The sequence below is a fragment of the Theropithecus gelada genome, chromosome 8, assembly GCF_003255815.1.
Source record: "Theropithecus gelada isolate Dixy chromosome 8, Tgel_1.0, whole genome shotgun sequence".
NCBI classification, from domain to species: domain Eukaryota; kingdom Metazoa; phylum Chordata; class Mammalia; order Primates; family Cercopithecidae; genus Theropithecus; species Theropithecus gelada.
Window position 1 is genome coordinate 137,156,568 of NC_037676.1, and position 17,737 is coordinate 137,174,304.

The 17,737-nt window shown below is 43.9% G+C and overlaps 1 long non-coding RNA gene across 1 annotated transcript in view; it reads left to right on the forward strand.

The window, feature by feature from the left end:
* The window catches only part of LOC112630712, a 32,200-nt gene extending 15,911 nt beyond the window's left edge, over positions 1-16,289 (forward strand). Inside the window, exons 2-3 of the long non-coding RNA XR_003120920.1 lie at positions 15,576-15,672; positions 15,982-16,289. This is a non-coding gene — a long non-coding RNA (uncharacterized LOC112630712). The remainder of the gene's footprint in view (positions 1-15,575; positions 15,673-15,981) is intronic.
* Positions 16,290-17,737: the final 1,448 nt, after the last annotated feature.

A 17,737-nucleotide genomic window follows, 5' to 3' on the forward strand; every position in this document is an offset into this window, starting at 1 on the left:
GTGGCTCATGCCTGTAATCCCAGCACTTTGGGAGGCTGAGGTGGGTGAATCAGTTAAGTTCACAAGTTCGAGACTAGCCTGGGCAAAATGGTCTCTACAAAAAATACACAAATTAGCTGGCCGTGGTAGTACACACGTGTAGTCCCAGCTACTTGGGAGGCTGAGGTGAAAGGATAATTAGAGCCTGGGAGGCAGATGTTGCAGTGAGCTGAGATCTTGCCACTGTACTCCAGCCTGAGTGACAGCCAGACCCTGTCTCCAAAAAACAAAACAAAACAAAAAAATTATATAAAACAATTGGCAGATTTCACACACAAAAAATGAGGATTTATGATTTCCCTGAAAATTTCCCTGAAGTCAGGCCAACAACTCTAGGCCTGGCTTTATCTGGTAGCCACCACGCAGACAGAGGAGCCACTGTGTCCTTAGCTGGGGAAAGTCCTTGTGCTGTACACCACGAGGCTCCCATGGCTCTATGTGGTCTCCCTAAGGCTGAGGTTGCAGTTAGCTGCCAGTCATCACTGAACTTGTATGGTGGTTTTTCACTCTTCTATGTAACCCCACCAGGCCCTGGAGACCTTGGAGTTTCTAGACCTTGTTCTAGATGCTCTTCAAGGTCTCTAGGTCTCTTTACATGAATACCAGTGTGTTCCTCCAACTGGGCCCCAACACATGTCAGGCATAATCCTAGGCAGTTTATGTGTATCACAGAGGCAAAACATTCAAAGATTCTTAATTAAAATGCTGGACAGGCTTGGTATGGAGCAATCACAGGGTGGGGCTGGCACAGAGTGGGACGGAGCAGTGAAAGGAACAACACTGTCTGGCTAATTGCATGACTTGCAGTCTGAACAGCACTAAAATGATGTTTTCTCATGGTCCAGCTGCCCTGAGAGTTCTTGCATAACATGCCTTCTAAATATATATCTCTATACCTTTCCCAAAAGAGTTTGAGAAAATTTCATTTATTTCTCTAAGTCCTTCGAATGCCTGGGCTGGACATTTGCACAGCCACAGCCATTCCTTCATATGAGAGTGCCCAGGCCGTGTAGCCTTATTACCCCCTCTAGTTGATCTTTTGAGGCTCACTCTTGCTCAAGAATCTATGGCTGTACAGTAAGAAGTAAACCTCCAAATTGTATTTTCTACGACTCTTTTGGTGGCAAGAAATCTAATTTGAAATAGATCAGGTGCAAGGGAAATTTTATAGGTGAAGTTTCACCCATACCTGACTTTAAGCAGTTTTTGGGACAGTAGATGACAAGAAGACGTAATCCTAGGACTCAAGAAGCCTGTGCTCTTTCCCATGGGCAAAGGGAGCCTGTAAGAGAAAAACATTACATTTGATTTTGGCATAGAAAGAATATGGGATTTGGGGCCAGGAAGCCCTGGCTTTGCCATATACTAGCTTAGCAAACAGTGCAGTCTCTACAGTGGGGCATTGATACTCCTTTCCTTGCATGTTGGTTTTGAGAATGGGCACAATGTGTGTAAAGTGTCCACCACGTTGTCGTCTGTCACACACTAAGAGCTTAACAAGTGACAGCTGTGGTTGTTCTTATTACCATAGCCAGTAGGTAGTCTTGGAGTTGTGGAGACCCCTGTGGTCTAATAGGTCTGGGTGGTTTCAGAAAGGAGCTGGGCTCTTGCTGGGGCTTGGAGGATGGGTAGGATGTGGGTGGGTTGTTAGCACTGCAGGTGAGGGAACAGCGTGTGCATGGGCGGAGGCAGAGGTCAGCACGGCATGTTCAGGGGACAGGTCAGACTGGCCTGGCTAGACAAGAGGGTTCACATGGAGGCAAAGGGTTAGAACAATGCCTGGCTTTTGTGATAGCTGGTTAGCATTGCCCTGTGCTCCTCTCTGAAATATCTGTCCCCTTTGCCAAGTGGAAATTGGCATTCCTTGCTCTGGCCAGATACCCTTTTCTCCCCTGCCTGCTTACCTGTAGGCGTAGGCAGTGGAGCCAATGAATTGTTCTTATTCTCTGCCAAGTTTCCAGTTAAGAGATTACATACCTGGCGTTTCTATGGAGCCGGCCTAGGAGTGTGTCCTGAGTGAGAGTCAACCAGACCCAAGGAGCCCACCAGCATGCAGTGTCCAGGGACAGTGGAGCAGACCAGGCTGGGGATCCTTTGACTTGGGATGGCTGCTTCCCAGGTTTCTCTACCCCTTTCTGTGTGGACAAAAGATCTGGAAATTCAGAGAGGGAACTCTTCACCCTGGTACACAGGATATTTTACTGGGAAGAGCCCAGAGAAGACATCCAGTGCTTAGTCCAACTTCACATCTGACTTTGACTGCAGGAAACACTGCAGAGCTTTCTGAATAGGTGGTTGCAGCTCCTACTTGCAGACCCCCAATGCAGGGTCTCACTCCCTCCACGACAGCCCTTGCTTCTGTTGACGGCTTTAGCAGTTTGCAAGCTTGTCTTTATATTGAATTATGTACCAAAACTCCTTGTGTTTTCTTGTACTGCTTTTTGTTTTATTTCTGTTTATGTCTAGTTATGAGATGGATAACATTATCTTAATAGCACTTCATAGAGAGAGCCTAAACTCTAGGAAGGGAGATGTGTAAATAAGAAATGCAGGCCAGGCATGGTGCTCACACCTATAATCCCAGCACTTTGGGAGGCCAAGGTGGGAGGATTGCTTGAGCCCAGGAGTCTAAAACCAGCCTGGGCAACACAGTGAGTCCCCATCTCAACAAAAAATACAAAAATTAGCCAGGCTCGGTGGCATGCACCTGTGGTCCCAGCTACTTGGGAGGCTGAGGAAGGAGGATTGTGTGTGCCCTGGAGGTCAAGGCTGCAGTGAGCCATAATTGTGCTACTGCACTCCAGCCTGAGCAGCAGAGCAAGACTCTATCTCAAATTAAAAAAAAGAAATGTGATGCAGAGGTTGAGAGGGGAAAGGAGTAGGGAAAATTCTGGCTGAGGGTATAGGCAAGACTTTCTCAGGTTCCACACTGGGCACTCATCCTCAGGGGCTTGCGGAGGCATGGCCAATAAGGAGAGGACCACTCAAGTTGTGGGAAAGGAGAGCAGGCTTTCTGGGGATGACTCTTCCTAGGTGCCCTTTTCCCACTGACCACGGCAACCATCTTGTTTGTTTTCATTCCCTGGAGCTAAAGAACAAGTGTGGTCTCTGTCATACGGGAGAGCTCTTTGACATTTCCTTCCTTGGGGTGAGTAAGACATAGTCCCTGGCCACAAGGAGATCATAGTCTAGAGTAGAAGAGAGATCTAAGAGGAAAAGTATACAAAGATACTCTGTCCTGGGATGGGGTGTATGTAACAGCCAAGAGAAGGAAGATAAAGGCCCCTAATCCACTCTGAGGCATGGATCTGTCCACCCTTTCTTCTCCACCTCTAGTCTTCTCCTGTACTTTGCTGATAGCATCAGGGGTCATTTTTATCTTTTCCATTTCTAGCACTCTCTGATAGTAACATTTTACTGAACACTTAGTGCATGCTGGGTCCTGTGCTAAGTGCTTTTCATAGATTATTTCACTTAACCCACCAGCAAAGGATTGCTCTTCTCCTTCCTTCATGACTGAAGACACTGAGGACAGAGAGGTGAACTAACCTGCTCCAGGTCACACAGCAAGAAGGGGCAAAGCTGGAATGTGAATTACAGCCACCTAACCACACAGCTTCCATTCCTTCCCCCTATACCAGTCTGAATACCTGATAGATAATACCACAACAGTGTTCTCCCAACAAATTAGGGTTGGCTGGGGAAGAGTTATTGAGAAGGAGAATAAATGGGTGCGTGAAAATTGTGAAAAGCCTTCTATTTCATGGATTCCATCTGGATTCAATCTATAGGCATTAGGGAAGCATTGCAGTGTCTTAAAGAGAGCAGTTATGTCAGGTTTGCATTTAAGGACTATGTCTCTGGAGGTGTTGTGAGGGAATTGATTGCACAGAGGAAAGTAGAGGCAGCAGGCATGGTGGCTCATGCCTATAATTCCCAGCACTTTGGGAGGCCAAGGTGGGCATATCACCTGAGTGCAGGAGTTTGAGACCAGCCTGGCCAACATGGCAAAACCCTGTCTCTACTAAAAATACAAAAATTAGCTGGGCATGGTGGCACACGCCTGTAATCCCAGCTACTCGGGAGGCTGAGACATGAGAATCGCTCGAATCTGGCAAGTGGAGGTTGCAGTGAGCCAAGATCACAACACTGCACTCCAGCTTAGGGGACAGAGTGAGACTCTGTCTCAGGAAAAGAAAAAGAAAGGAAAAGAAAAAAGAAAGTAGAGGCAAAGAGACGGCTGGGAGGCTGTTTGGCTTTCCAGGTAAGAGTTAAGGTGCAGGGAACACCATTTGGCACTAACTGGGTACCAGGCATGGCGCTACACACTTTGCCTAATAAATAATTACATTTGATCTTTACAACAATTTTGTGAGGTGCAAATTGCAGCAGTGTTTCTCAACTCTGGCTGCCCCTGTAATTACCTGGTGAGCTGTAAAACAGTGATTCTCCAAGTGTGGTCCCTGGACTAGCAGCATCAGCATCCCTGGGGACTTGTTTACAACGCAAATTCTCGAGTCCCACCCCAGACCTACTGAATCAGAAACCGTAAGGGTGGGACTCAGCAATTTTCTGTTTGAACCAACCCTTCAGGTGACTCTATGTGAACTCGTGTGTGAGAACCACTGGACTGCAGGTTAGGTGTCTTCCCTAACCTGGAGATTAGGTCTCGTTGTTCCTCCCACATTCCCAAAGCGAGTGGCTGGTCTGAAGTTGTGAAGGCAGCGACATTGTTCCAGAGGCACAGAGACAGCTGCTGGATGGAATGCTTCAATCAGGAATTTATTAAGTGCCATGTGTGTACTCAGTGCCTTGCTGTGTACTCTCAGGAATTCGAAAGTTAGGTCTCAGAGCCCACCTTCAAGCAGTTGAAAGTATGTTACTTATTCATCCATTCCTTCTGTAAATATTTCTTGAGCTCCTATCATGGGTCAGGCATAGTACTGGATGTGGTGAACAAGATACACGGTGAATTGTGAACAAGACAGATAAGGTTGCCACTCTCAGTGTCTTTTTTTTTTAATTTTTAAATTTTTATTTCTATTTTTTTTTGAGACAGAGTTTCACCCTTGTTGCCCAGGCTGGAGTGCAATGGAACAATCTTGGCTCACCGCAACTTCTGCCTCTCAGGTTCAAGCAATTCTCCTGCCTCAGCCTCCTGAGTAGCTGGGATTACAGGGGCCTACCACTAAACTTGGCTAATTTTGTGTTTTAATAGAGATGGAATTTCTCCATGTTGGTCAGGCTGGTCTTGAACTCCTGACCTCAGGTGATCTGCCTGCCTCAGTCTCCCAAAGTGCTGGGATTAAAGGCATGAGCCACCATGCCTGGCTCACTCTCAGTGTCTTAATCCTACCTTGGAAAAATAGAAGATGAACAAGTGAACAACTACATAAATGTAAAATGGTGATATTTACTATGAAGGAGAGGAAGCAAGGTCAAATGTCAGAGTAGGATAGAGGTGGAAGGCAGGGGTGGGGGTGTCTCTGAGAAAGGGTGATTTGAACTGAGACCTGAATTACAAGAGAGGCTTGCAAAGATCTGACACAGGGCATTCCAGACAGAAAGAAGAAGGTTTGCAAAAGCGCTGAGGTGGGTGGGAGCTCCGTGAGTGTGAGGAAGAAGCAGGAGATCCACGTGGCTGGATTTTGTTGGGGGCAGAGTCAGAAGCTAGTGTGGACGAGCACAACAGGTGGGCACCAGTGGTCCAGGTGAGGACTTCAGAGGTCAGCCCCTGAGAAAGTCTGGCAGGTCCACACAAGACTCGGAGATTATCCCCAGGCTGGCCAGACCTCTTCCTGTGATCCCCACACTTGGAAATCATGGGATCTGTCTTTGGTTCCTGAGATCCAAGGAACCTGTGGACTCTTCCAATCCAAGCTCAGTCTCCAGGAAACCCATTTGTGTGCATTTCTTTTTCTCATTCTCTTTCTCTTTTAAAGAAAAATAAACCTGGGAAAGGCTCCCTTCCACAGGGGGAACCTGGAAGCCTGTTGAAGTTCTTGTAAGGGCCACACTCTCAGAAGCTCCAGTGTTAGAGATTAATCGTCTAGTGCCTAAGTCCAGCGTTCCAATTTTACAGATGAAATTGTGGCCCATAGAGCAGGGGCTTGCCACTGTAACCAGGAGATTGCTGACTGTGTGTTTAAATCTTTTTAGGGGTAGATTCTCACCATGTTGCCCAGGCAGGAGTGCAGTGGCTATTCACAGGTGCACTCACAGTGCATTGTATCCCTGATCTCCTGGGCTCTTTGGCCATGTTTCAAAGTTTCCTCAAGTTGCAAGTGGTGGAGCCTGAATGACTTCAGGTTCTTTGACTCCAAGGGCACTGCCTGTCCTTCCAAAGCCTGACTGCTTGTCCTAATTACAAGGGAAAAATGAAGGATTCCCACCTTGACTTGCAAAAATGAGGTTATTGTGTTAAGTGATCCTCCTGCCTCAGTCTCCCAAGTAGCACACCACCACACCTGGCTCTGGCTACAGGTTTAATACTTTATCTTTTTGTGTTGGACATTGAGTTACTGACTCTCAGCTCCAAACCCACCCTTTGCTACTCTGATTTATGATGCTGGGGCTGGGACTCTGCAAACCACATTTCTATCCTGTCCACTGGCTCTGAGTTTAGGTTCTTGGATGGGGGTATGAGAGAGGAAGAAAGCTTTGGGCATCTCTGTATCCTCTGTCCAAGAATGACCCAGCAACAATAGTAGACTCCGGCAGTCCCCTTGGTTTCAGATTGCAGGTGTTCCACACTCCTGGGATCAGCCTCCTTGCACCCCCAGTACCTACCAACTGGAGCACTTTCTTTAGACATTTGCATTCAAGCTCCAGAGGGCCTCCCTCCTCAGAGATTCTACATTCTTATAATCCCGATCTTTTCTTCTGTTTCTTAACCCTTGGGTTGGGAGCTGCTTTGACAGTTGCTGCTCTTGTATTCCTTAGTGCTCCCCCAACTTTTTTTTCTACCCAGTACTTGGTTAACGATTCTTTGTATCAAGGTCTTTCTGTTAAAATAACTGGTAGAGTTTCTGTCTCTTGATAGGACCCTAACTAGACACGCTGTTTCTTTCTTTCAAATATGGTTTTAAAAGCCCCATTTGCATCCTTTTGCCTCTTCTGGTCTTTATTCTTATCTCATGAAGCAGGGTGTGTTAATATTAGGGAAACTGAGGCTCAGGCAGCTTTGGCCATGTTTAGAAGTTCCCTCAAGTTGCAAGTGGTGGAGCCTGAAGGACTACAGTTTCTTTGACTCCAAGAGCACTGTCTGTCCTTCCAAAGCTTGACTGCTTTGTCCTAATTCCGGGATAAAAATGCAGAACTCCCACCTTGACTTACAAAAATGAGGCTATTGTGTGCTCTATTACAAGCATTTTAAAGACTATGCTTTAAATGATGTATTCCTTGGAAATGAAAGGGCAAGAACTAGAATTTGTTAGTAAGTCTTCATGATAAATTCCAAAATCCCAATAAAATAGGATTATTCTACGAGGCTTGCAGTACTAAAAAAATTTTACTGTGGAAATGGTGTAGGTTCTTGTTTATTTTTTGTTCATCTCTATAAGACATTTTATTGGTTATATATTTTAGGGGCACATAATTTAGTTGTGTATTTTTCTATATATCTTGTATTTTGAGTGCATAAAGAATATCTGTGTTATCTGTAGTATCAAGGAATAGGGTTTCTCCTTGAATATTCTGTTGGAGTGACTGTAATTGTTATATTGGCTAATCATTTGAAAATAATTAGAATAATGTGGCAAATGTAGTATTTACAATGTGCCATGCACTGTTCTCAGTGCTTTACATATATTAAATTAACTTATGTAATTTCCACAAAAACGCTGAGAGTGGATAGTATTGTTATATTTTTTTCATTGATACCATTAAGGCACAGGGAGAATAAGGAACTTGTCCAGAGTTACACAGCTGACAAATGTGAGAGCTGGGAATTGAACCCATAATGTCTGGCTCCAGAGTTCTTGCTCCTATGCTGTATACTGACTCTGTTTCTAAGATCACTCCTTTTTTGAGTCTGCAGCTGTCATAGGTTATTTATGAGTGCTGGAAAATAAGAAAGAAAACCGCAAAGGCAAGTCTGTAGAGCATATAAACAAGATGGTACAGGGCTACTTTAACAAAGGGATGCCACCACCCCCAGCGCTTAGAGAGTATGATGGATTGATTGCATTAATAGCCCCGATTATTCATGCCTCTTTTTATTCTACTTTTTGGTAATGCTCTCCCATGCTGACTCTGGGATTAACAATGTCAACTGCTGTATTAGATGTCTATGTTGTGTAACACATTACTACAATCTTACCAGCCTAAAACAATGTATCTTTCTTATTTTCCACAGTTTCTGTGGGTCAGGAATCTGAGCAGGGTTAAAGGGGCCCTTTTTCTAGGGTCTCACGAGGCTGCAATCAAGGAATCAGCTGTGCTGTCTCCTTTCTGCAGCTCAGGTTCCTCTTCCATGGTCACATCATTTGTTGACACAAGTTAGTTCCTTGTGGTCATAGCACTAAGGTCCTCATTTTCTTGTTGGCTGGTAGCTGGGACGACTCTCGGCTCCTAGATGTCATTGGCTCTTCCTTGCCACACGGCCCTCTTACACTGTGACAGCTCACTTCTTCAAGGCCAGCAGGAGAAACTCTTATTCATGTTCACTATGATGGAGTCTTACAGAACATAATGAAATCATGACAATGACTATTCCAACACCTATATATACCATAGGAGGGGACTTCCAAAAGTTCACAGAAAAATGGAATTAAAAGATACAAATTTAAAAATATAAACTTTATTTCCCAACACAAGTTCCATCAAGTTCAAGACACCTTTGTAAGCGATTATAAAAGTCACGGCTGGGCGTGGGAGCTTACACCTGTAATCTCAGCACTTTGGGAGACCGAGGCGGGCGGATCATGAGATCAGGAGATTGAGACCATCCCGGCTAACATGGTGAAACCCAGTCTCTACTAAAAATACAAAAAATTAGCCAGGTGTGGTGGCGGGCGCCTGTAAGTCCCAGCTGCTCAGGAGGCTGAGGCAGGAGAATGGCGTGAACCTGGGAGGCAGAGGTTGCAGTGAGCCGAGATCGCGCCACTGCACTCCAGCCTGGGTGACAGAGCAAGACTCCATTTCAAAACAAACAAACAAACAAACAAACAAACAAACAAAAAACAAAAAAAGTCATTTAGTTCATCCCTAAAGAACTGAGGGTCCTGGGAATTTAACTATGTCAATACAGTCTTTTAACATTATTAACTGAAGAAAAACAGGTGGCATTTAAAGATGTTTTTTAAGATTAGGAAACAAAAAGAAGTCAGCAGAAGTTCAATCAGGAGTGTAAGGTGAATGCCTAATGATTTCTCATCAAAACTCTTGCAAAATTTTCCTTGGTTGATGAGAAGAATGAGAAGCAGCAGTGTTGAGAGACTCTGGTGAAGCATCTCCAGGCATTTTTCTGCTAAAGCTTTGGCTAACTTTCTCAAAACGCTCTCAGAATAAGCACATGTTCTTGCTCCTTGGTCCTCCAGAAAGTCACACAAAATTCCTTGAGCATCACCCAAAACTGTTGCTATGACCCTTGGTCTTGACCCCTCCACTTTTGCTTTGACTGTAAACTTTCATCTCTTGGTAGCCAAGGCTTTGACTGTATTTTGTCTTCAGGATTATACTGGTAAAACCATGTTTCATTTCCTGTTAAAATTCTTTAAAGAAATGCTTTAGGGTCTTTTTTTTTTTTTTTTTTTTTTTTTTTTTCCTTGAAACAGGGTCTTGCTCTGTCACCCAGGCTGGAGTGCAGTGATATGATCTTGGCTCACTGCAGCCACAACCTCTGAGGCTCAAACCATACTCCCACCTCAGCCTCCTGAGTAGCTGGACTACAGTTATGCACCACCACATCTGGCTAATTTTGTTTATTTTTTATAGAGACAAGGTCTTACTATGTTACCTAGGCTTGTCTCAAACTCCTGGTCTCAACTGATACTCCTGCCTTGGCCTCCCAGAGTGCTGGGATGATAGGTGTAGCCACTTTATCCAGCCAGTTTTAGCATCTTGATCCCAGATGTTTAAACTTTCCATTGAAAGCTTTCCTCTTGTCTGTAGTTGATCTGGGTGCAACAGTTTTAGCCCCTATTGAATGGAAAGTTTGTTCAACTTTAATTTTTCAGTCAAAATTGTGTAAGCTGAACCAACTGAGATGTCTATGGTGTTGGCCATTGTTCCTGGTGTTAATTGTTGGTTCTCTTCAATTATGGTATGAACAAGATTAATTTATTCCTCACAAATTGATGTGGATGGTCTGCCACTGTGGTCTTTCATCTTCAACATCGTCTCGTCCCTTCTTAAAACAAGTTATCCATTTGCAATTTGCTGATTTTGTAGGGGCATTGTCCCCTAAACTTTTCATAAAACATCAATGATTTCATCATTCTTTCATCCAAGCTTCACTGTACATTTGATGTTTGTTCCTGCTTCAATTTTAGTAGAATTCGTGTTGCTCTGATAGGGGCTATTTTCAAACTGATGTTTTATCCTTCTTAGTGCCTCAAATTAAATCCTGTTCACTTGTTATAACAAGGTAGTATGGTTTTATTTGGTACAAAAAATTTTGACATCCATGTGTAGTTTTTAAAAAATATGTCTTGTCCATAAACTTTTTGAAGGCCCCTTGCATTCTACTGGCCAGAAGCAAGTCATAGGTCCCACCTGTATCCATGAGTAGATTATACATGGATGTGACTCATTGGGGGCTCATCTTAGAATCCTTCCTACCACTCTTATTTTAGCCACTGGAATGTGCAAACTTAACATTAGCAGAAATGTGCTCGCAGATTTCTGCTGGGCCCCTAACATTGCCCTGTGGCCATGCCTGGGCTAATCTACTGTGAGAGAAAGTGAGAGACATGTAAAGGAGAGCTGAGCCATTCCAGCTGAAACTTAGACCAGCTTAGAGCCAGTCAAACTCCAAAAGTGAGAAAGAGTCTGACCAAAATCAGAGCTGGCTATCCAACCTGCAGCTGACTGTAGACTGTGAGAAAGCCCAGTCATGACTAGAATCATCACCTACCTCATAAGTTTGTGAACAGTAATAGATGGTTGTTTTTAAGTTCCTGAGTTTAGGTCATTTTTATGTAGCATTGTGCTGTCAACAGATAACGAATACAGTGTTACCATTCGTTGCCTACCATTTCTTGCCAGGTATCATATTAGTTTTTCCATGCTTGCTTTCTCATTTAACCCTCAAAGCAGCCCTGAATGAGGGCTTGTGTCTAATCAGTATTTTCACTGTAGACATTGGTGAGGACGTCAATATTATGATTGCTAATGGCCAAAAAGCTCCTGAAAAGATGCTCAACATCACTAATTGTTAGGGAAATATAAATCAAAGCTACAGTGAGATACCACATTGCAATCATTAGAATGGCTACCATAAAAAATAACAGAAAATAACAAATGTTCGAGAGGATGTGGAGAAATTGGAACCCTTGGGCACAGTTGGTGAGACCGTAAAATGGTGCAACTGCTGTGGAAAACAATATGGAGGTTATTAAAAAATTAAAAATAGAATTACTGTATGATCAAGGAATTCCACTTCTGGATATATACCCCAAATAACTGAAAGCAGGATCTCAAAAAAAGTCTGTGCATGAACGTTCATAGCAGCATTATTCACAATGGCTAAAAGATGGAAGCAGCCTAAGTGTCCATCAACAGGTGAGCAAATAACCAAAATGTCATATACACATGCAATGGAATATTATTCATCCTTTAAAAGGAAGACAGTTCTGACACATGCTGTGATGTGAATGAACCTTGAGGACTTATATTAAGTAAAATAAGCCAGCAACAAAAAGACATGTACTGTATGATTCCACTCCTATGAGGTATCTAGTGTAGTGAAATTCATAGAAACAGAAAGTAGCATGGTGGTTGCCAGGGGCTGGAGGGGAGAGGAGTAGGGAATTATTGTTTAACGGGTACAGCTTCAGTTTTGTAAAATGAAAAAAGTTCTGGAAAAGGATGGTGGTGATTGCACAACAATGTGAATCTATTGTCTGTACATTTAAAAAATGGCTAAGATGGTAAATTTTATGTTATATGTATTTTAATCACGATTTTAAAAAGCAGACTATGGCTGGGCACAGTGGCTCACACCTGTAATCCTAGTACTTTGGGATGCCAAGGAGGGTGGATTGCCTGAGCTCAGGAGTTTGAGACCAGTCTGGGCAACATGGTGAAACCCCATCACTACTAAAAATGTAAAAATTAGCCGACATCATGGTGCGCACCTGTAGTCCCAGCTACTTGGGAGGCTGAGGCATGAGAATTGCTTGAGCCCAGGAGGCAGAGGTTGCAATGAGCCGAGATTGCACCACTGCACTCTAGCCTGGGTGACAGAGTGAGACTCTATCTCCAAAAATAAAATAAAATAAATGAATGAATAAATAAATGCAGACTATGATTACCATCTCTTCTACCTGCAGTGCAAATCCTCCTGTAAAAAGCCTACTTTTTTTTTTTTTTTTTGAGACGGAGTCTTGCTTTGTTGCCTAGGCTGTAGTACAATGGTACAATCTCAGCTCACTGAGACCTCCACCTCCCAGGTTCAAGCGATTCTCCTGCCTCAGCCTCCTTAGTAGCTGGGATTACAGGCAAGTGCCACCACACCTGTTTGATTTTTGTATTTTTAGTAGAGACGGGATTTCACTGTATTGGCTAGGCTGGTCTTGAACTCCTGACCTCAGGTGATCCACCTGCCTAGGCCTCCCAAAGTGCTAGGATTACAGGCGTGAACCTCTGTGCCTGTTCTTACTGTTCTTTAAATTACTTCCTCCAAGAAGCCCTCCTTGCTGACATGCCTCTCTCTCTCTTTTTGTTTTTAATATTCCAGTTTATCTTTTGTAGTAAGACCCAAAGTTAAAGGGTAAGTGATGCATGGAGTTTGCAAAGTCTGTAAGTTCAGGGCCTCTGATGTTGGACTCCCTGGGTTCAAATTTGGACTGTACCCTTGATCAGCTATGTGGTCTTGGGAAATTTACTTAATCTCTGTAAGCATCGGGTTTCTCATACGCAAAGTCAAGATAACAGTACAACCTCATAGCATTGTTGTGAAGATTGAGTGATGAGAGACATGTAAAATGCTAGACACAGTGCCTGGCAAGAAGTAAGCACTCAGTAAACATCAGCTGTTGTTGGTACCTAATAAAAGATAATACCTGCCTAGTGATTCTAAAAAAACACAAGATACTCATCATTATGCACAACATAGAGGATGTAATTAAGAACTTGGCAACTGAAAAAGTATAGCATACGGTTTCCTACCTATTGTGTGATCCTAAGAACAAACCATTTGTTCTTTTCCTTTTAGGTAGTATTCAACATTAAGGGAAAATTGCCCACAATCGAAGTCTGGACATTATAGAAATGGGTCACAGTACAAAGCCTTCCACAGTCAAATGACTCAATTAGTGTTCAAATGGCCACGTCATGGCATTAGTGGCTCTTCCCTGCTCACCTTATCTTACAGTTGTCTCTCCCCTCTGTTGTCTCTTCCCTCTTGAAGATGTTGGTATGGGATGTCCTGTATGATCAGTGTTGTGCAGTCCTATGTGGCTCAAAGCAGGGTGAGCTTTTTGAGGGATGGGGCCACGTCTGATTCACCCCCTGATGTATCACTGTGCTTGACACAAAGAAGGCTCCCGTGAGTATGCACAGGATTGAATCAATGATGTTGTGAGGACTTAGGGGTCATAGTTAGAGGTTTCCTAAGAATCGGGAAACATACATGTACGCATGAAGAGTTGAACTTTAAATTTCACACATAATGGATCAGAAAAGAGTAGTGCAAAATGTAGCGATTTTAGCATGAAGACACTCAGGCTACCTGTCTTGGCTGGCTAGAGCTGCTATAACACATTATCATGGACTGACTGGCTTAAACAACAGAGAATATTTCTCACAGTTTTGGAGCCTAGGAAGTTCTAGATCAGAGTGTCAGCGTGATTGAGTTCTGTTGGGGGCTCTTTTTGTGGTTTTCCGATAGCTGTCATCTTGCTGTGTCCTCACGTGGTGGTCAGCACAGAGAGAGGAAGCAAACTCCTATGTCTTCCTATGAGGGCACTAATTCCATCCTGGGGCTCCACCATCATGACTGAATTACCGCCCAAAGACCCCATCTCTAAATACCACCACACTGGGGATTACGGTTTCAAAATATCAATTTTTGGCAGGGAGCAGGGGACACATTTAGTACACAGCCACTTAACACTTTACTTAGGATTAACCTTTAAAGAGAATGTGGGGATCGCACCATTGCACTCCAGCCCTGGCAACAGTGGCCAGACTCCATCTCAAAAAAAAAAAAAAAAAAGAGAAAAAGAAAATAAAGAGAAACAAAGAAAGTGGGACCATCAGAAGTTGGCACTGGCTGGTGGTTTGTTGGACTTGGAGGGATGGCAAAGGGAGTCACAGATGATAAATATCACCAGGACCCCACCCAGCTTTCATCAAGGTGGGAGTCATACTGGTTTCTGGGTCCATTGGTCAAGTCATGCCCATGGTGGAGGTAGACACCATTGACTATGTAAGCCTGACACCACCTAGGCTCCAGTTGCATGCTCACCAAGCCTGTGGGTAAGCCTGTCTATGGGGAAATCATGGAGTGGTGAAATGGACTCAAGTATTCTTGTTCTCATGTGTTAGGTGGAACCAAAGATGTCCACATCTTCACCCCTGGGAATTGTGACTATACTGTGTTACATGGCAAAGGCAAATTAAGTTTGCAAATGGGATTATAGTTTCTAATTGGCTGACTTTAAATTGGGGAGGTTATTCTGGATTATCTGGGTGAGGTGAAGGTAATCACAAGGGTCCTTAAAGGTGGAAGAGGAAGGCAGAAGAAGAGTGAGATTGGAAGGATGTGAGCTGAGAAGGATTCAGCTCACTGTTACTGGCTTTGAAGATGGAGGAAGGGGCCATGAACCAGGGAGTGCAGGCAGCCTCTAGAAGCTGGAGGAGAAAAAATAAGGATCCTCCCCTAGAGCCCCCAGAAGTAATTTTCCTGCCAACAGTGAGACCCATGCCAGGCTTCTGATCTGCTAAACTGTAAGATCATATACTGGTGGTGTTGTAAGCCACTAAATTTGTGGTTTTGTTACAGCAGCCATTGGAAACTAATACACCAGAGCAGTGATTTCTCAGTGTAAATGAGTAAATTAACATTTTTATTTGTTTCAGCCTCAAGTTACGTGGTTTAAACTCTCCATGGGATGATACAATCCTATTTCTGACTCTGGAAAGCTGACCAGACTTTGCCCCTTGCAATGAATGAACTGAATGTTTGTGTCCCCCTAAAATTCAAATGTTGAAATCCTGCCCTCAAATGTGATGTTATTAGGAGGTGGGGCCTCTGGGAGGTGCTTAGGTCATGAAGGTGAAGCCCTCTTGAATGGGATTATTACCCTTGGAAAAAGGATCCCAGAGAGAACTCTCATTTTTTTTTTTTTTTTTGCCATGTGAGAATACAGGGAGAAGATGGCCGTCTATGAACCAGGAAACCCTCACTAGACACCAAGTCTGCCAGCACCTCGAACTTGGATTCCTCAGTCTTCCCAACTGTGGGAAGTAAATGTTGTTTAAGCCACTCAGTCTATGGCACTTTTGTTATAGCATCTTGAATAGACTAACATATTAGGACTCTCCACTAAGAGACCATAAGAATTGTCATCATATATTGGGAGCTTCTATGTGTTGAGTGCTTTACCAGTGTGTTGCCTAGAACTATCTCTACAACCCTATGAATTAGGTGCAGTTATTCCCATTTTATAAATGTGATAACTGTGGTTCAAGTTGAGCCACACAACCTCAGATGATGTGATGTGGATTTAAACCCTGGTCTGGGTTCTCCACTCATGTTCTTTCAAACACCCCTAGCTGCCTCACCGCCATGCTGTCTCTGAGAAGACTCCGTCTCTCGGAGAACAATCTGCCTTGCTGATGGCATGAGGCATGAAGAAAAGCAGCTGGGCAGGAGAGGGACAGAAAAATCTCCCATCTTCCTGCATAGCTGAGGCTTTCTCCATTCCTAGGGAGAAGGCACTGGAGGGAATCCCATGAACATTCTCAACTATTTGCAAAATGTTGCCAATATACTTCTGTGTATTGATATTTTGAAACCGTAAGCCCCAATGTGGTGGTATGTTGCATTTTAGCTGTTTTAGAAATTGTATATGCTTCATTCTAGCTCAGTTTCTGTCATTCTCAATGATTTCTTTATTTTCTTAAATGTTTCTGAATGAAAGGGCCTCCTTAGTTAACCTAAGACAGGTGTATTTAACCTGAACCAGGTGTGGTTAACCTGAGTGAAGAGGAGGCAACTGACAAATGGTCAGAGAAAGCTGATTAGGAAATGAACATCCTATATGGTAGAGGTTCTTCTTTATCACACACACAACTCTTGATGAAATAAGAATACATAAAATCAGCACTAGCACACCTGCTTGGTTTCACCTGCTGCCTCCAAGATCGTGATTGATCTGCAGAGCAGAGTTGAGAGCAGACACCATTTGTCTATGGTCTGTCCCAGTGGAATCATATGACATGTCGTATCTGACTATGACTGCCCAAATCCTCCCGACTCATTTTGCCAAAGAGGGAACTAGGTCTTTGGGGTTGGAGTGACTTACCTAAGGTCTTTGTATGGTGAGGTGGCAGGGCTAGAATTTAAACCCAGACTCTAGGTTCCAAGTGCACACCCTTTCTGCTGTACTATCGTAGCCTGTTTCCCTTCAGTGCTTAGCTCAGTTCCTTGAATGTATTGAGTCAGCTCTGTAAGTGCTTCCTGAATGAAGCTGAGGTTGTACACATGAGAATAGTGAATACGACTTTTTGTTTCCCAGCAGTTTTGCTGGGTGACTGCAGGAAGCACTTGGCTTTCATCATCGGCCAACTGGGGATATCCACCCCTGGAAGTCATTTGATCACTTAAGCTCTCAACTCACTCAGGAGGTTGCCTGCAAGGGCCTTGCAGCTTTGATCCAAATTTTCCATCCAAACAGCCATGTAAACGGAGAGGCTCCTGATTCCACCCAACCCCCAAATTGCCGTTCTCTTTCTCAACGAAAAGAAAGAAAATGTGTCTTCCACTGTGGCTGGGCTACCTGAACAGATCAAGTGCTGGAATTCACTGATTGCTTTGAGGAGCAGGATCCTTTTTGGCTTCATCTTTTTGTTTTGCTGCTGGGCTTAAGGAGACTCAGCATTTATTGCTTATTATAAGCCTTACCAGAAAATATTTCAATCTCATCATCTTCACCATTCAGGCTAAGGCTAATGAATGCAATTCGGTCCCAGAAACAGTAATCATGCACCATCGTATCCAAGCACTGTGTCAGAAGTAGGGATGTGGAAGTCAGTGTGGGCCATATTCTCTCAGGGAGGGCACAATATCTGACCCAGCAGAGGAAGAGTTAACCCAAAGCAGAGCTGTCCGTGTTAAGCTGAGTAGCCTGACATGAGCATGGAAGACAATTCCTTTTTTGAATTCGCACTGTGTGAAGCCTCGTGTCAGCTGCCAGATGCTTTCATGACCTGAATCATCTTTGGCAAACCCTGTAACAGGAGCAATGTTCTTCCCGTGGTACAGACAAAGAAACCGAGGCCCAGAGAGAGGAGCCAGAGCATTGGAGTG